Genomic DNA, 19,313 nt, shown 5'->3' on the forward strand with positions numbered 1-19,313 from the left:
GGGCACCATCTATGATAAACTTATAAAAAATATAATTACTTTGTTAGTAACAGAAATAACTGAGACTGTCAGTTACAACAACAAATGTTCCAGTTGATCCAATCAACACAACAGCCTCCTTGTGAAATTAACATGCAAGTGGCTGAGCACTTCACAGACACATGTACCCTTAATGTATTTCTCAGGGAAATTTAGCATGATACAGAAAGTGACAAGGCTGGCCCTTTGAAATACAGATACTACTTATTTTTGCTAGCTGAGTGAACTGGAGCAACATGAAATAAAGTGTCTTGCTCAAGGACACAATGTGCCACTAGGCATTGAACTCATGACCTTATGATTGAGAGCCACTAATAACATGCACATTATAAATCTTTTGCTGTTATGACTGATAATTCTTCATCATCCTCCTCATCATTATTTAATGTCTGTTGTCCATGCTGGCATGGGTTGGATGGTTTAACTAGGGCTGGTAATCTGAGGGGCTGCACCAGACTCCAGTCTGATTTAGTATGGTTTCTATGGCTGGATGACTTTCCTAATGCCAAACATCCAAGAGTGAAATGGGTATTTTTGCATACCACTGGCACAGGTGCCAGTTGTGTGACTCCAGTATCTTCCATGACTATGATTTCACTTGGCTCGATGGGTCTTTTTCTCAAGCACAGAATATTGCCAAAGGTCTCGGTCATATGTCATTGCCTCCGTGAGGCCCAACACTCAAAGGATGCTTCTTACGTGCCACCAGCATGGGTGCTAGTTAAGTAACACCAGCATTGGCCATATTGCCTCAACGAGGCCCAATACACAAAAGGTGCTTTTTATATGTCACCAGAACAGGTACCAATTGTGTGACACCAACAACAGCCAGAGGATTATTGCAGTTTCTCTGTCAGATTCCAAAAAGTAAACACCAGGAGTAAAGAAGTATTATAATTTTGGGAAGGGCATGAATGTTACAACTTCTAATTTCTTCTTCTTGTCTATGCATTTTAAACTCCATACCTAAAAAACCCCATTATTACACCATATTATGGCAGTAGAAATGCCTGAGTGAGTAAAGAAACAATCTTGGTACATTAACTGATCTAATCCAATGTCTCGGTGTCCAAATTTAAAATTCTTCCACCTTAGCTTTACTTTTCATCCTTTTGAAGTTGATAAAGTAATTACCAAAATGATATCAATTGTATCAACTGCACTTCCTTGCCTCCACCTTATAAATTAGCCATGCACCTAAGAAATACACTCTCGAAGAACACCATTAATTGTAGATGTAATAGGATAGTTCACTGCAAAATGGCCTAATGTGCTCTTAGTAATACCAAGACTAAACTCCTTCTCATCATACTAAACAGAAATTATTTTACTGCTGATGCTGATATTAATAAAATAATGAAAAATAGCCACAAGGAGTAAAAGAACTATTACTTTATGTTACAAAGTAAGAGAGTATATGCATTTACTTTCTAAAACCTGACAGGGAAATTGTCATTTATAATAGCAACAAATTTATGGTATATTGTGATGACAAAATGCTTTACTCAGCTGTCAACCATCAACCAAACCTTAAAAATAGGTTTCCTATCAATATTTTTGTTTAACATAATCCTTTACTGAATCTTGAGGATCTATAATGCCAGCACTTATCTCTGGTTTTTATAGCATTAAAGAGAACCTCAGATGATTTGCATTTATAAGATAGCAAATCATTGAAGACTTTTATTGTACAGCCATTGCTTACAATCCAGAGTAATCATGTAGAGTTAGGTATACTTGGTTGGCGTTAGGAAGGTCATCCAGTCATAAAAGCCATGCCAAATCAGACTGGAGTCTGGTGCAGCCTTCCAGCTTGCCAGCCCTGGTAAAACCGTCCAACCCATGCCAGCAGACAACAGACGTTAAATGATGATGATGATAATAATGCTTATTTGTTTATAATATACATAATGAAATATTCTAGTACTAACGTCACTCTGGTGTATACTGATGTGTACATATGTATATCTGTGTATGAATGTGTGTGTGTATAATTGCATTAGTGTATAAGTGTACTTGTCTGCAGACATGTGAGACTGTGGGTGTCAATGTACATTTGGATTTGTATGTCCTGTGGTGTGGGTGTGATGGGGCACGTGAGTGAGGTTTTGATACAGTGTTTAACACATATTTTCTTAACCTTAATTCTTTAACCTTATAACTTTGTGTGTGTGTGTGTGTGTGTGTGTGTGTGTGTGTGTGTGGGTGTGCGCGCGCACATATGTTCCTTACGGATTCAAAAACTGAGTTGCTGATTTTGACGCATGAGGTTTCAAAATATTCAGTAATCTTTTGGCTACCAAATAAAGTTTCTTGCACAACTCTTTTTTACTACAAAAATAACCTCAAGAATGAGGTCGGGTTACACAATTTTGAGGTCTTTAGCTAAGGGAGGCAACTCTACCTGAACAAGCTATGTCTTAGATAAAGCATATGAGAAAATGCTTAAAATACAGGAGTTTACTAGGGAATGAAACTTTGAAGATATACTATCAAATTTATTACTAATATTTAGTAGATAATCTTTTAATGTGAAATATGTTTGTCTGTGTTTTGTTTAGCCCAGAGTTGCCTCTGATGTAGCAGACCCAAAGCATAGTTTTTTTTTTCTTCCTGAAATACTCTAAATCTGTGTTTTTCTTTTGATGAAAGGGTGTTTTAAGAGAGATTTGGCAGCTATTTGTAGTAGTTCAAGTTACCACAGACACACCTGTGTGTGTGTATGTGTTGTTGTGGTGAAAAGAAAAAAAAACTTTTTCTCAGAATATTTTGCACAATGATTTTTAAAAGAAATCTGGACATCTTTCTTACTGCTAACCATTCAACTTCAAATTACAATTGTTAATTGTTGGAAGTCAAGGAGACTGAGATGTACATAGAGTGTTATTGTATAGAGTGAAAGTTCAATATAAAGTTTTGAACTCATTATCTTGTGGTTAGTATTATATCACCTTAGATTTGAAGACATTAAGTCTTTAAACATTATTTTACTGGATTTAGTCTTTCTACTGTCACCATGATGGGGTATCACTTTCAAAAATTTAATTGGTCATACTGACCACAGTACATATTTCAATCTGGCATTTATTTTATAGATCTCTACTTGATGAACTGCTAACTTTGAGACACATGAGACACAATACTCGATTTAACAACAAATGTAAACACACACATATTAGGTGCAAGAAGGACTGTGGTTGAAGAGATTGCTTTCCAACCACATGGTTCCACATTCAGTCCCTCTGCATGGTACCTTGGGCAAGTGTTTTCTACTATAGCCCTAGACAAACCACAGACTTGTAACTAAATCTTGTAGATGGAAACTGCAACATTGTTCATCAGAAAATGACAGAAAAACATGTTTATAAAGAAGAGTTGTTTGCTTCATACTCCTTGTGTGCCAATTCTGCCCATAAGAAAGGAACAAATAATACAATGTGGCTGTAGGCCATAACACCCGGGCAATGCCAGGATGCATTACTAGTATATATATATATGCATATATACCATTGTGGTCATTATTGAGAGTAACTAGATTGTTGACATGGTGGAGTACAACAGACTTAAGTGTATCCTTGTGTCCCTGACTGAAGTGCTGTGACATTATTGTCATTCATCATTGATCATGTGTTGTCAGACACCCGCACTGTAACTTATTGATGGCATGCCTATCAGTAGTTATCAAATCATGAAACTGTAAATCAATCTATCAACACAAAAACAATTGGAGAATCAAATATTGGGCTTTTCATACATATTTGCAGGAATTTTCTTGGCAATAATAACACAAAGGAATTTGTTAAATGTTTTCAACAATATTATTGTTTAATTTTTATATTTTGGTGTATCATTTTTAAAAATTTATATTTTAGTATATTATTTAAAAATTCATAATAAACTAAATCAGAAAGCATTTTACAAACAATTGGATGTTACAATTACCATCAGATTTGTATAACTTTTAATTCATTTCAAAGAAAACAATTCTTTCACTTTCACTTTACTACTGAAGTTTCCGGCAAATGATGATCTCTACCAACTGCAGTAGATTCACTTTCTGGATCATAAAACAAAACATCAATGCCATTAACTATTTATATGTTGCAAAAAATTTCCAAGTTTATATTTACCCCACTACAATTCTGGATGATATCCTATAATTTACCTCATTTCTCTTGCATCATTAAGATGTGAAACAATTCATGAGCAAGGTTAAAAAGGAAAGAACTTTCCTTCCAGAATCGCGCGTGTGTATGTGTGTGTGTGTGTGTGTGCGCGCGCGCGCGCATTTTTATATTCTTTTATTTTTTTATACATTTCAGCCCTAAGGCTGTGGCCATGCTAGGGTATGAGAGAGTGTGTGTGTGTGTGTGTGAGAGAGAGAGAGAGAGAGAGAGAGAGGGAGGGAAAGAGAGAGAGAGAAAGAGATTATACTTTTGTGAAGTTTAAAATGAAAATATTCAACTTGAGGGGACTGTCTTTCTGATTTTATATATTCACAGAATAATGTGCTACATTCAATTTTTACTTTTTCCAAAATAGATTTTACATGGACCATACGAGGGAGTACTCAAAAGGAACCAGAATTTTGCAATATTATTTTATTTACTTGTTTTTACTTTTACATGTTTTTATACATGTTTATACTTTTACTGCCTTCAAATTATTCTACATTTGAAGCAATGCATTGGTCCAGACGTATTTTCCACTGTTTGAAGTAGTCCTGCAACACTTGCAAAGTGACATCTTTTTACACCTCCATCATTTTTTCTTCACCTCTTCCACATCTGAAAAAACATTTTCCTTTAAGGATTTTTTCCATTCAGGGGAACCAAAAAAAGCTGCAGGGAGCAAGGCTGGGTGAATAGGGAGGGTGGGTAAGCAGGATCATGCCATTTTTTATCAAAAACTGTCTCACACTCAAAGCAGAGTGCATAAGAGCATTGTCATGATGAAACCAACACTCTCCACTATGCCACACGTTGGGATGTTTACATCTCATCACATCTTGCAAATGCTTCAGAACTGTCATGTAAAATGTCTGGCTAACAATTTGATGAGAAGGATCAGATTCTGTGTGGTCAATTCGTTTCACATTGATGAAACAAATCAGCATTGTCTTGACATTGGACTTCACTTGATGTGCTTTTTTGGGGTGTGGTGACATCGACTGCTTCTACTTGCTTGATTGCTGCTTCATTTATGGGTTGTAGCCATAGCACCAGGTTTCGTCTCTAGTGATGACCTTTGGAAAAAGGTCTGGATCAACTTCCAACTATTCTTTAAGTTCACAATACGCATTCAGTTGTGATTGCTTTTGATCTTTTGTGAGCAAGTGAGCCACAACTTTTGCTGCAACTCTTTTCATTCACATTTCCTTGTTCAAAATTCATTGGCAGGAGCTCCAGGACACACCAGTCATATCAAGTTCATTAGTTGTTCAGTGACGGTCCTCCAAGATTAGTTCAAGAATTTTTGTGATGCTTTCATTTGTTTGGGAGGTTGATAGTCGCCCTGAACGAGGTTGGTCTTCAAGTGACAAGTGACCATTCCTAAAGCATGAAAACCACTGATAAACATATGTTCTGCTCATGGCAGCATCCTTGCAAGCTATTTGAAGCATGACGACTGTTTCAGCTGCCATTTTCCCTGGCAGAAAACAGAATTTCATTGTAGCATGCTGTTCCTTCGTTTCAGCCATTGAAAAATTGATGAACAGGGAAGAAGCACAGCAAAACAAAGACACACTACATGGCATTATGACTTCACATGCCACTGCCACTTGGCAGACTGACGAAGAGGAGCGCATCAAGTGGCTTCTAGTGGTGGAAGCCTGGTTGGACTACAACAGGCTTGTCCCACAGAAAAAATTTCTGGTTACTTTTGGGTACCCTTTCTTACATGCAGTAATCCAAACTGGATGCAACTACATGTGAATATTTGTGTAGTGAAAGCACAACAAAAAAGTAAGAAATGAGCAATTGAATGAGAGAATAATAAGTCTAAAAACTGAAGAAAATTTCTGTGTGGAGAGTGTTGGTTTCATCATGACAATGAACTTCAACAAAGACAAAAGGAATCTGATTTGGCCATGATTTCAAAAGAATTGGCTCACAGCAAAGAATCCAGAGCAAAGACACAGGAGACAGAGACAGTTTTCTCATAGCTAAGGTGATTTCTTATAAGCCCCTCTGACTTGTCATTCCAGCAAGAGCAGGAATCTGTACAGCCACTAATGAGCTTAGTCATTATAACCATTAAAGAGTTGTGCTGTGGCAACCATTGCATCTCAGTTGTGTCATTGCAACCATCACCTAGCCATTTTTTTTTTCAACTAACATTGAGCTGTTTTCATATAATCAACAATGTGCATATAATTTTAATATAATCAATACTGTGTATATAATAGCCAAGTCATTCCAGCCACCACTATTGATCTCTCTAATTAAAATCACCACAAAGTTTTATCAGTACAACCATTACTAAGCTATTTCATTACAATCACTACTTAGTTGTGACATTACAAAAACTTCTAAGCTCTCACTGCAGTCAATAGTGAAATATTTCATTAGAACCACAATATGTCTGTGTCATTACAACCAACACCTGCATCATTATAACCACCACCAAGCTATTTCATTGCAACTGACACTGAGTTATTACATTACAGCTATCACTGAGATTTCATTTCAACTATCTATACTGTCTCATTACATTCAATACCCACCTGCATTATTAAAACACAACCAAGGTGTTTCATTATAACCACAGTTGAGCTGTGTCATTACAACCATCTCTTAACTATTTCAGTTCATTCAATACTGAACCAAGTTTTGCCATAAGAACCCACTGATCTATGCCACTACAACCATGGCTTAGTTGCATTATTACAATCACAACTAATTGTGTCATGTCAGTGGTTGCTGTGACATCACTGTAGCTACCACTGAGATTTTTTGTTACAATTCACTTGCAGATTTAACTATTTTAAAGTTATTTCATCATCATCATATTCATTATCATCATCATCATTAAACATCTGTTGTCTATTCTGCCATGGGTTGGACAGTTTGATCAGAGCTGGCAAGTTGGACAGCTGCACCAGGCTCCAGTTTGATTTGGCATGGTTCTTTTGGGTGCTTTTACATGGAACCACATGGGCATGAGTGCTTTTTACATGGCACCAGCACAGGACTCTTGCTGATCAATCCTCTCTAACAGGGGAACAAGACTTAACACATCTACTGTGGAGCATAGGTCTTCTTGAGTACAGAAAGGCACCAGGCATCCCAGTCCTTTGTCATTTCATCTGAAAAGTTCAGTGCCCTAAGGTCATTCTTCAATAATTCGTCCTATGTCTTTCTGGGTCTCCTACTTCCACGTGTTTCATCTATTTTGAGAGATTGGCACTTCATTATGGAGCTGTCGGCCTCACATGACCAAACCAGCACACTTTTCTCTCTTGCACACAGCATCAAATTACTTATTTTTATTTATTTATTTAAATTTTCTTATATATATGGCTGTATGGTTAGAAGCTTGCTTCCCAGCCACATGATTCTGGGTTCAGTTCCACTGCATGGCACCTTGGACAAGTGTCTTCTACTATAGCCTCAGGCCAACCAGAGCCTTGTGAGTGGATTTGGTAGATAGAAACTGAAAGAAGCCTGTCGTATAAATATATATATATTTATGTATGGATGTGTATGTATGTATGTATGTATATTTATGTATGTCTTTGTGTCTGTGATTGCCCCCCCCCACCAACAATTGCATGACAACTGATGTCGGTGTGTTTACATCCCTGTAACTTAGTAGATCAGCAAAAGAGACCAATAGAATAAGTACTAGGCTTAAAAGAATAAGTCCTGGAGTTGATTTCTTCGACTAAAACCTTTTAAGTCAGTGCTCCAGCATGGCTGCAGTCAAGTGACTGAAACATGTAGAAGAATAAAAAAACAGACACAGACACACACACACATCATCATCATCATCGTCGTCGTTTAACGTCTGCTTTCTATGCTGGCATGGGTTGGATAGTTTGACAAGGGACTGGTGAACCAGAAGGCTGCACCAGGCTCCAATCTGATCTGCCAAAGTTTCTACAGCTGGATGCCCTTTTTCACGCCAACCACTCTGAGAGTGTAGTGCGTGCTCTTACATGCCACCGGCACAAGGGCCAGTCAGGCGGTACTGGCAACATTCAGGCTCAAAGGTGTTTTTTATGTGCCACCTGCACAGGAGCTGACACTCTTTCGTGTATGCACACTGACATTACACATCCAGCAGAGTATACTGGCTTCATTCCTTGCAAGCTTATATATATACATATATGTGTACACATACACACACACTTATATATATACATACACATATATATACTTACATATATATATATATTGATGCGACGACCGAAAATACAATTAGCATTATATCCCTATCTCCCGGGCTGGGTTTTGCACCCGTACTCTGGTCAGTTGGGGAGAATGGTATTTCCTTTGTCTTGTCGGCAACCACAGCTGCCCCTTTCCTGTCAGCGAAAGTTCAAAAAAAGGCAGGGGGTAAAGGAGGACAATGAGCTATGGTATTTGTGATGAATAGGAGGACAGAAATTGGAATTAGCAGAGAATTTTGCCAGTGGAGTTCTGGCAGCCTGCAGAGGCAGTCGAGCGGTAGCAGCCAGCCGAGGCAGTTGGGTTGTAGCAGCCAGCCAGAGCGGTTGGGAGACAGCAGTTTGCCCGTTGAGATGGGGCCAGTCGAGTGAGATGAAGATGAAGAATAAGTCTGACAGACAGAAAGCTATGGTCAGTAGAAACGCATAGAGTCCCAGAGAGATGAAGCAGTTGTACAGAGATGAAGATGAAGAATAAGTCTGACAGACAGAAAGCTATGGTCAGCAGAAACGCATAGAGTCCCAGAGAGATGAAGCAGTTGTACAGAGATGAAGATGAAGAATAAGTCTGACAGACAGAAAGCTATGGTCAGCAGAAACGCATAGAATCCCAGAGAGAGAGGGACAGAGAGATGAAGCAGTTGTACAAGAGATGAAGATGAAGAATAAGTCTGACCGAGAAAGCTATGGTCAGCAGAAATGTATAGAGTCCCAGTGAGAGAGAGACGGAATTGTAGTGGCAGACTGCCTTGGTCAGTGGAAGTAGCAGGCCTGAAGGAAACAAACTTCGTTGTGGTAAATGCTTTTATATTATTTTAGAGAAAAAGAACTCTGAGTTGTTAACTGTGTTGTTAAATGCTTCTAAAAGAAAGGAAAAGAAACGAAATACAAAAGAAAGAAGCAGAAGAACTTTGTTGTCAAATGAAACTGGAGACACGAACTTTGGGACGTAAAAATGATTGAAAAGCTTGTAATTGTTTGGAAACTTTGTCAACGTTATTGAACTGTCATGCCATGTATTGGAATTGTTATTATGTAATGCTCTATTCTAATGTTTTAAATGTATTCTGTGATGCTATGTATGTAAAAAGAGAAGGTTACTCAACGCATGGTCTTCGTGTTGTTTCTTCCTCCCCTCCTTTTGCCTGTGTTGTTCTTCGTTACGTGCTCCAGGCGGGGCTTTATTATCGGTCAGGATTGTACCGACAGACGAATTTGCTAGCTCACTGAGCGTACGAGCGTTCGCGCGCGTGCGCGTGTCCCCTCTTCAGTGTTAAGGAGGTGCTTTGCGTGCGGGCGTTCGTAACAAAATTGGTGTCAGAAGTGGGATCTATAAATTGCTGCAGTGAGTTGGTTGTTCATCATGGCTTCGGAGGGTGCGCGTGCGAAGAGTCAGGCTGGGAGGGAGGAAGTATCCCTGGCCTTGATTGTGAGGATGCTGGAAGAGCAGAGGGAGAGCTTCGCTGAATTCAGGGAAGAGCAACAGCAGATGCGGGAGAGCTTCGCTGAATTCAGGAGGGAACAACAAAGGATGCGGGAGGAGTTCCGCGGACTGAGTAGTGATGTCGTATGTGGTAAGCAGCAGATCGAAAGGCCCAATGAGAGGACGGAGCGCGTTAAGAAGTTTTGTGCTGCCGAGCCTGAGGTCGCTATACCTGAAGTGGGTGCTGTTGCTACGTCATCACGTGGTACTCCGACGTCTGAGTGCGGATCTCCTGAAGCTGAGAGTAGCGGTGTGGTCCCGGCTACGAAGAAGCCACAAGAAGCGTTGGCTAGGGCTCTGGAGTGCGAGTCCTGTATGAAACCGAGCATCGGAAATTTACGAGTGAGTGGAAGCTCTGGATTCAAGGTACAGAGGGTAAAAGTCCATGAAGTTGAAGGACTTAGTAGGCGGAATGAGGAGACGACTGGTGTGTGTTGTTGGCACTGTGGGAAAGACGGACACAGGCGGCGAGACTGCTACAGTTGGCGGCGAGAGAGGTTTCGAACTGCAGACTTCAAGTTGAACCCGAAGAAGTGCAGTCTGTTTCAGAAGGAAGTAAAGTACCTGGGACACCTGAGTTGTGACTGCCCAACAGGAAACAGAGTCGAGAAACGAAGAGGAGCTGGTGTTGAGGGGCAACCACCAGCCAGACGTTCCGAAGAAGCCCCACACTCGAGACGGCATGCAGGGTCTGTGATTGACAGCCTAAGAGTGAACGGAAAAGTCAACGGCCGGACGTGTTCTCTGGTGATCGATTCGGCCTCGGGACAGACTTTTGTAAGGTCCGATGTGTTGCAGGACCTAGAGCTGTCGGAGACATCGCAGCAGTTGTGTGGTGTGACCGGACATTGCACTGAGCTGAGAGGGCCAGTTAATGTCCGGATTGATGTTGCCGGATTGGAAGTTGTGCTTCCAGTTTACGTAGTTGAAATGGAGGATTCGTGCATTTTGGGACTGGACTACCTAACGTCCATGGATTGTCAGCTGGACTTGCGGTTGAAGAAGCTTTCGGTACAGGGAAGATCGGTCCTTGTTGAGGTGGTAAAGCGAACCACACCCAGTAGCGAAGTAAGAGCGCTAAGGACGACAGTGGTACCACCACGGTCGGAAAAGCTGCTCCAGTGTCGTGTGAGCAATCCGACTGATGGCTGTCTGGGGCTGATGGAGCCCTACAGACGAGGCAAGTCGAAAGCAAGAGTGAGGGTCGGACGAACCCTGGAAGCAGGAGCTGACAGAGTGCTGGATGTAGCAGCCAATTCTTCTACAGTGGCACAGAGGATTTGTAAAGGGCAAATCTTGGGACTGTGCCAGGCAGTGGACCAGCAGTAAAGACAGTTGCATTGTGCAGGAGAAGAAGTGCACAGCAAAAAGTGCAAACGAGCTACGGTGACTGGATGTGAGTCAACCGGAGAAGTGAAAAAGAGTCGAAGACCACCGGAGGAGGAACTGCCCAGGGAAACCTCCAGCTATGTGAAGTATCTGCAGGAAAGTCTGACTGAGGTACACCAGCAAGTTAGAGAAGCCCTGAAGTTTTCAGGTGAAGTAATGAAGCATCGGCACGACACCCGGACTAGTGAAGCCAACTTTAAAGAGGGTGATGAAGTGTGGTTTCATAACCCCAGGCGGAAAAGAGGACAGTCACCGAAGTTGCAGAGTCCATGGGAAGGGCCTTATACGGTGATGGATCGCCTGTCCGATGTGACATACCGGATTTGAGGAGGCAGGAGAACTTCTCCGAAAATTGTACACGCAAACCGTCTGTGGAAGTACCATGGCTCTGGACAGTTCAGTTGGAGCACACCTGCAGGGGTTGAATCCACTTGCTAAGAAAGTCTGAGAGAGAAAAGAATCAATTTAGGAGTTAGAGATGTTGTTTGTTTTGTCGGGACGACAAAGAGCTAGGGAAGGGGTAGTGATGTGACGACCGAAAATACAATTAGCATTATATCCCTATCTCCCAGGCTGGGTTTTGAACCCGTACTCTGGTCAGTTGGGGAGAATGGTATTTCCTTTGTCTTGTCGGCAACCACAGCTATTTTTAGCGTAGCTGCCCCTTTCCTGTCAGCGAAAGTTCAAAAAAAGGCAGGATAGGAATTTACCGGCCGACCCATCTTGGCAGGGGGTAAAGGAGGACAATGAGCTATGGTATTTGTGATGAATAGGAGGACAGAAATTGGCGGCCAAGGAATTAGCAGAGAATTTGGCCAGTGGAGTTCTGGCAGCCTGCAGAGGCAGTCGAGCGGTAGCAGCCAGCCGAGGCAGTTGGGTTGTAGCAGCCAGCCAGAGCGGTTGGGAGACAGCAGTTTGCCCGTTGAGATGGGGCCAGTCGAGTGAGATGAAGATGAAGAATAAGTCTGACAGACAGAAAGCTATGGTCAGCAGAAACGCATAGAGTCCCAGAGAGATGAAGCAGTTGTACAGAGATGAAGATGAAGAATAAGTCTGACAGACAGAAAGCTATGGTCAGCAGAAACGCATAGAGTCCCAGAGAGAGAGGGACAGAGAGATGAAGCAGTTGTACAGAGATGAAGATGAAGAATAAGTCTGACCGAGAAAGCTATGGTCAGCAGAAATGTATAGAGTCCCAGTGAGAGAGAGACGGAATTGTAGTGGGAGACTGCCTTGGTCAGTGGAAGTAGCAGACCTGAAGGAAACAAACTTCGTTGTGGTAAATGCTTTTATATTATTTTAGAGAAAACGAACTTTGAGTTGTTAACTGTGTTGTTAAATGCTTCTAAAAGAAAGGAAAAGAAACGAAATACAAAAGAAAGAAGCAGAAGAACTTTGTTGTCAAATGAAACTTGAGACACGAACTTTGGGATGTAAAAATGATTGAAAAGCTTGTAATTGTTTGGAAACTTTGTCAACGTTATTGAACTGTCATGCCATGTATTGGAATTGTTATTATGTAATGCTCTATTCTAATGTTTTAAATGTATTCTGTGATGCTATGTATGTAAAAAGAAAAGGTTACCCAACGCATGGTCTTCGTGTTGTTTCTTCCTCCCCTCCTTTTGCCTGTGTTGTTCTTCGTTACGTGCTCCAGCCGGGGCTTTATTATCGGTCAGGATTGTACCGACAGACGAATTTGCTAGCTCACTGAGCGTATGAGCATTCGCGCGCGTGCGCGTGTCCCCTCTTCAGTGTTAAGGAGGTGCTTCGCGTGCGGGCGTTCGTAACAATATATATATATATATATATATATATATATATATATATATATATATATATATATATATATATATGTATATTATAAGGTTTTTAAACTTTTAAATTTTCATATTCAAAAGAGACAGAGACTTCAAATTCAAAGGATCGAAATATAAAAAAATCTTTAAATCTAGGAATAATCCGCCTTACAACCATAGACTAGATAAGTTTGAGGAAGAGATATGGTCAGTTGTAAAGAACATCAAATTCATTATGTCACAGAAAAAGAACACACACATGAGATACATAGAAGAAATCATCAGAGAAATAAAGAATACCAATAAAGTCCTAGTAAAATCAGATAAAACAGGGAACATATATAAATTGACTGAACAGAACTACAACAACCTACTGCAGAAGGAAATCGAGAAGAATTATAAAATAGCAAACTGGAAAGTACTTAAGGAAGCTAACATAGAAACTAAAGAAATAATGGAAAAGTATAACTTGACCGATAGGACAGAACCGTTGGTACCAAGAGAACCAAGATTTATACTCAAGGACCATAAAGTAAATTTCTGGACACAGCCATCACTAAGACTCATATGCCCAACGAGATCAGACATAGGAATATTAAGCAAGAACATTATAAATAACTATCTACCCACAATAACCACTAAGTTAAAATTAGAATTATGGTCTAGTACAGACCAAGTAATTAATTGGTTTAGATCAATTGAACATAAAGAAGAAACAAAATTTATCCAATTTGATATAGCTAACTTTTATAGATCAATTAACCCAATAGTACTAAACAAGGCAATGTGGTTCTTCCATAAAAAAGCAGGCCTTACTAAAGAAGAATTTAAAGTTATAACAGCAGCAAGGAAATCGTTTATTAGCTTTAAAGATAAGATATGGGTAAGGAAAGATACCCCTGGCGCATTTGATGTTGCCATGGGAAGTTCCGACTCAGCTCAAATAGCTGATATGGTGGGATCATTTATCCTCTATGAATTAAATGATCAATTCCCTAGGGTTAGGGGGGGTTGTATAGAGACGACTGCCTGTTATATGTTAGGAATTGCTCAAACCAGGAACTACAGAGAATTAAGGGTAGGCTGGCCAGATTTTTCAGCAGAATGGGGATGGGTATAGTTTACGAAGATGATGTCTCAGTAGCAAATTTCCTAGACGTAACATTAGATATTAAGAATAAAACATATAGACCATACCACAAACCCCTAACAAACCTACAGTATATAAGTAAATCAAGTAACCATCCTAGGGCTATAATAGAGAATCTAGTAAAAAATATATCTTTAAGACTCTCCAAATTATCTGCTAACAATAGGGTATTTAATAATGAAGCTAATTTCTATAATGCAGCACTAAATAAGGCAGGATATAAAGAAAGGGTCTCCTATATTGAAAATGGTAGCAAAGGAATTGAAACAACTGACAACAATAATAATAATAATAATAATAATAATAATAATAATAATAATAATAATAATAATAATAATGAGAATGATAACAATGATGGTAATAATAATAATAATAATGATAATAATGGTGATAATGATAGTAATAATAATAATAATAATAATAATAATAATAGAGGTTCATTTATTAATAATAGGAGTAAGAACATAATCACAGTAAAAGAGGTAAACCCTAGGAGAATAAAATTTGAAGGACCTAATGCGAAAGTCAAAAATATAATATATCAATGCAAAGTAAAGACTCAAACAGATACCATGACATACTTGGGGTGCACTCAGGACAGGTATGCCGTAGAATTTCTAACCATTTCTCATGCTTTAGAGATAGGAAGAAAATGGCTAGCACTAGTCTTAGCAAATACATCTGGGGTCTTAAGGAAAGTAATAAACAGTATTCATTAGAATGGTCTATAATAGCTAGATCAATGCCATATGAGAGAGGAAGAAAGTATTGTTCGCTCTGTACCGTGGAACTATACCACATACTCTTCTCTAAGGATAAATTGATTAATAAAGTAAAGAATAATGCTCTGAAATGTACGCATATCATAAGAAGTACATTTCGTTGGTATAAATGATCTTAAGATGTGATGAAGTACAGCATGATGTCTCATGTATGTTTATGTATGTGAAATTATGCATATATGGATGAGTGCATATAAGTGTGTGTGTGTGTGTGTGTGTATATGAAAGATATGTATATATATGTACATATATACATATGTGTGTGTAAGTGTGTGTGTGTATATATATATATGTATATATGTATATGTATATGTATATATATGTACATGTGTATATATATGTGTGTATGTGTGTTGTATTTGTATGTATGTGTGTATGTGTGCATATGTGTGTGTATATATATATATATATATATATATATATATATATATATATATATATATATATATATATATGTGTGTATGTATATGTGTATACGGGTAAAGTGTATGTATGCATATGTATACAGGTAAAGGAACGGGTAATATAGTATAGTAAAGAGAAATAAACAAAATAATTAATTAATCTAGTGGAAATCCACAGGAGAGCAATAAAAATAGAAAATTAAGGAGTTATCTCCCCTATAATAACAAAGACGAAATCTAACGGGATTCTAAGAATTTAATAATAGTTATGTATGTGTTTTTTCCTGTTTTGTTCGAATGGTAACCACTCCTGAAGAAGTGCCAAATGTCTAAATCCAATAGACCAGTCACTGGATAAGTTTGGCACAGAAATGTTAACATAGAGTGGTGAATAAATCGATATATCGAATTTGAAGTCTCTGTCTCTTTTGAATATGAAAATTTAAAAGTTTAAAAACCTTATAATGTAAATATAAACTGTGAGAACGACCCTTAAGGAATCTAGTTAATGATCTCCTAAGGTAAGTTCTTATGCTATATTGGTAACGGTTGCTACATCCTCTGGGAAAATTATTATATATATATATATATGGTGGTGGTTGTCTACTCCTTAAACAGAGTTTGACCACCTCCTGCACCTACACCTTAGCCCTTTCATGGCGTCTGATGTGGCTTTTTAAACCAGACAGTGTTTTGAAAAAACACCCACACAGATTGCACCTCTGATTTGCACTACCAATACCTGCAAGTAAGTTCTGCTCATTCTGGATCCTAACATGTCTTTTAAGACCCCCATTGGATTTGCAAACCCTCTGGCACACACCACATTCAAACGTGTGCACAGACATATAATCAGAATAGCTGGGTGAGGTTTGTTTTCCATGGGTTCGCAGGTGAGATTTGAGGCCAGCCAAGGACAGACATGGTCTGTCACAGACTGTGCACACAAAAAGGTCCTTGTCATTCACCTTCTCAGTCTTCACCTTTTTCCTTAAATGTCTCTTGAGCCCTGCTTGCATCATCCTGGCCTCTTCAAATGCTTTCACTCCACTCCACACCCTTGTTCGCCATCCAACTCGATCTGAAGCGAGGACTTCTATATCTTTTGGAGCCATTCCAATTGACTTCATAGCAGTCCTTATGCCATCCTTAAACCTTTTTTTAGGTTTATGCCGATAACGTTTCCCCTCTGCAAGCTCACCATAAAACAGCTGTTTCGGCATGCGTTCATCTGCCATTCGAACAATATGGCCACACCATCTCAATTGGTTCCTCAAAATCATGGCTTTAATTGAGGGGATGCCTGCAGATGCAAGGATATCTGTGTTTGGAGTAAAAGAATTCCATTTAATTCTTAAAATATGACGAAGGCATTTTTGGTGGAATTTTTCTAACATTTTAAAATGCCTTTCATAACAGGTCCAAGTTTCACAGGAATACAATAGGGATGTTAAGACAAATGATTTGTAAAGAGCCAGCTTTGTATTGTTATTTATATGTCGCTGGCGCTAGATGCGTGACTCCAAGCCACCAAATGCTTTTGCTGCCCTTTGAATTCGCAGGTGTATTTCCGTATCAAGATTTCCATTATCTTGAACAGAGCTTCCCAGGTAGACAAATGAATTTACAACCTCAAGTAACTTTCCCTTAACAAACATTTTAGGGAGGTTACAAACAGCACCATACGCAGGTTGATACATCACAACTGTTTTTTTCAGATTGATGGTCAGGCCCAAATCATCACAAGCTGCATCAAATGCAGATACAAGGGATTGCAGACCCGATTCAGAATGACTAACCAGATCGCAATCGTCAGCATACCAAATTTCCCTAATAAGTGAAGTAAAAACCTTCGTTTTAAACTTCAGTCGGGTCAAATTAAAAACATTCCCCGTTGTTCGATATTTTATGTAGATACCCTCCTCAGAGTATATATATATACACACACATATATATATACATACATATATATACATATATACACACATATATATTCATATATATATACATATATACATACATATAGATATACATACATATATATATACATATATAAATACATATATCTACATATACATATACACACACAGATATATATACATACATATATACATACACACATACATATATATATGTATATATATATATATATATATATATATATATATATATATAGACACACACATATATATATATATATATATATATATATACCTGTATCCTCCTGGGTTTGGTTAAATCCAATACCCTCCTCAACCTTATATATATATGTATATATATAGATATACATACATACATATATATATATACATATACATATATATATACATATATATATATACACATACATATATATACATATATATGTGTATGTGGAGGCGCAATGGCCCAGTGGTTAGGGCAGCGGACTCGCGGTTTCGATTTCCAGACCGGGCGTTGTGAGTGTTTATTGAGTGAAAACACATAAAGTTCCATGAGGCTCCGGCAGGGGATGGTGGCGAACCCTGCTGTACTCTTTCACCACAACTTCCCTCACTCTTTCTTCCTGTTTCTGCTGTACCTGTAATTGAAAGGGTCAGCCTTGTCACACTGTGTCACGCTGAATATCCCCGAGAACTACGTTAAGGGTACACGTGTCTGTGGAGTGCTCAGCCACTTGCACGTTAATTTCACGAGCAAGCTGTTCCGTTGATCGGATCAACTGGAACCCTTGACGTCATAAGCGACGGAGTGCTAACAACAACAACAGCAACAACATATGTGTATATATACAACACACACACACACATATATGTGTATATATATATATGTGTGTTTATGAGTGAAGGCGCACGGCTCAGTGGTCAGAGCGTCGAGCTTACAATCGCGAGGTTGTGAATTTGAATCCTGGACCGGGCTGCCTGTCGTGTTCTTGAGCAAGACATTTTATTTCACGCTGCTCCAGTTCACTCAGCTGTAGAAATGAGTTGCGACATCACTGGTGCCAAGCTGTATCGGCCTTTGCCTTTCCTTTGCTTTTCCATGACATCAGTGGCATGGAGAGGGGAGGCTGGTATGCATGGGCGACTGTTGGCCTCCACAAACAACCTTGCCCAGATTTGTGCCTTGGAGGGTAACTTTCTAGATGCAATCCCATAGTCAGTCGTGACCAAAGTGGGTCTCCGTATATATATATATATATATATATATATATATATATATATATATATATATATATATATATATACATATACATAGGCATACATATATATATATACATACACATATACATATCTTAACATGTTGGAAGTGTGAACAGGTGAAGCATGCCTAAAAAACGAACATGACAACCTCCCTCTTCTTTTCAGGCACTGAATAACATCTCTCCTCCCCAGGCCTCACTCCACATTCCTTCCCAGTTTTCAGAGTTGGCACAGTCAATGTAGGTACACTGAAAGGTTGGTCTAGTGAAATTTTAGAGATGCTTGAAAGGAGACGTATCGGTGTATGCTGCATACAAGAGGTAACATCGAGAGGAGCTTCAGCTAGGGTGCACAGGCAAGGCACATAGGTATAAAATCTTCTGGCAAGATAACATGGATGGAGTAGGGTGTGTAGGCATACTCCTTGCAGAGAAATGGGTAAATAAAGTCAAAGAGGTTGTCAGGGTATGTGATAGAGTGCTTAAGCCCAGGCTAGTCCTGCCGAACAGCACAGCTACAATTATCTCAGCCTATGCCCCACAAGCAGGATTACCAAATGACCTCATCTTTGCGGATGGAGATTTTAATGAGCATGTTGTATCTTCACTGGTGTACACTGAATGAAGCAATGGAATTGGTTCCCGAAACGATGAGGGAACTAGGCTACTGGGGTTCTGTGATGCATGTAACCTT

This window comes from Octopus bimaculoides, chromosome 5 (assembly GCF_046866305.1).
Source record: "Octopus bimaculoides isolate indiv1 chromosome 5, ASM4686630v1, whole genome shotgun sequence".
Taxonomy (NCBI): domain Eukaryota; kingdom Metazoa; phylum Mollusca; class Cephalopoda; order Octopoda; family Octopodidae; genus Octopus; species Octopus bimaculoides.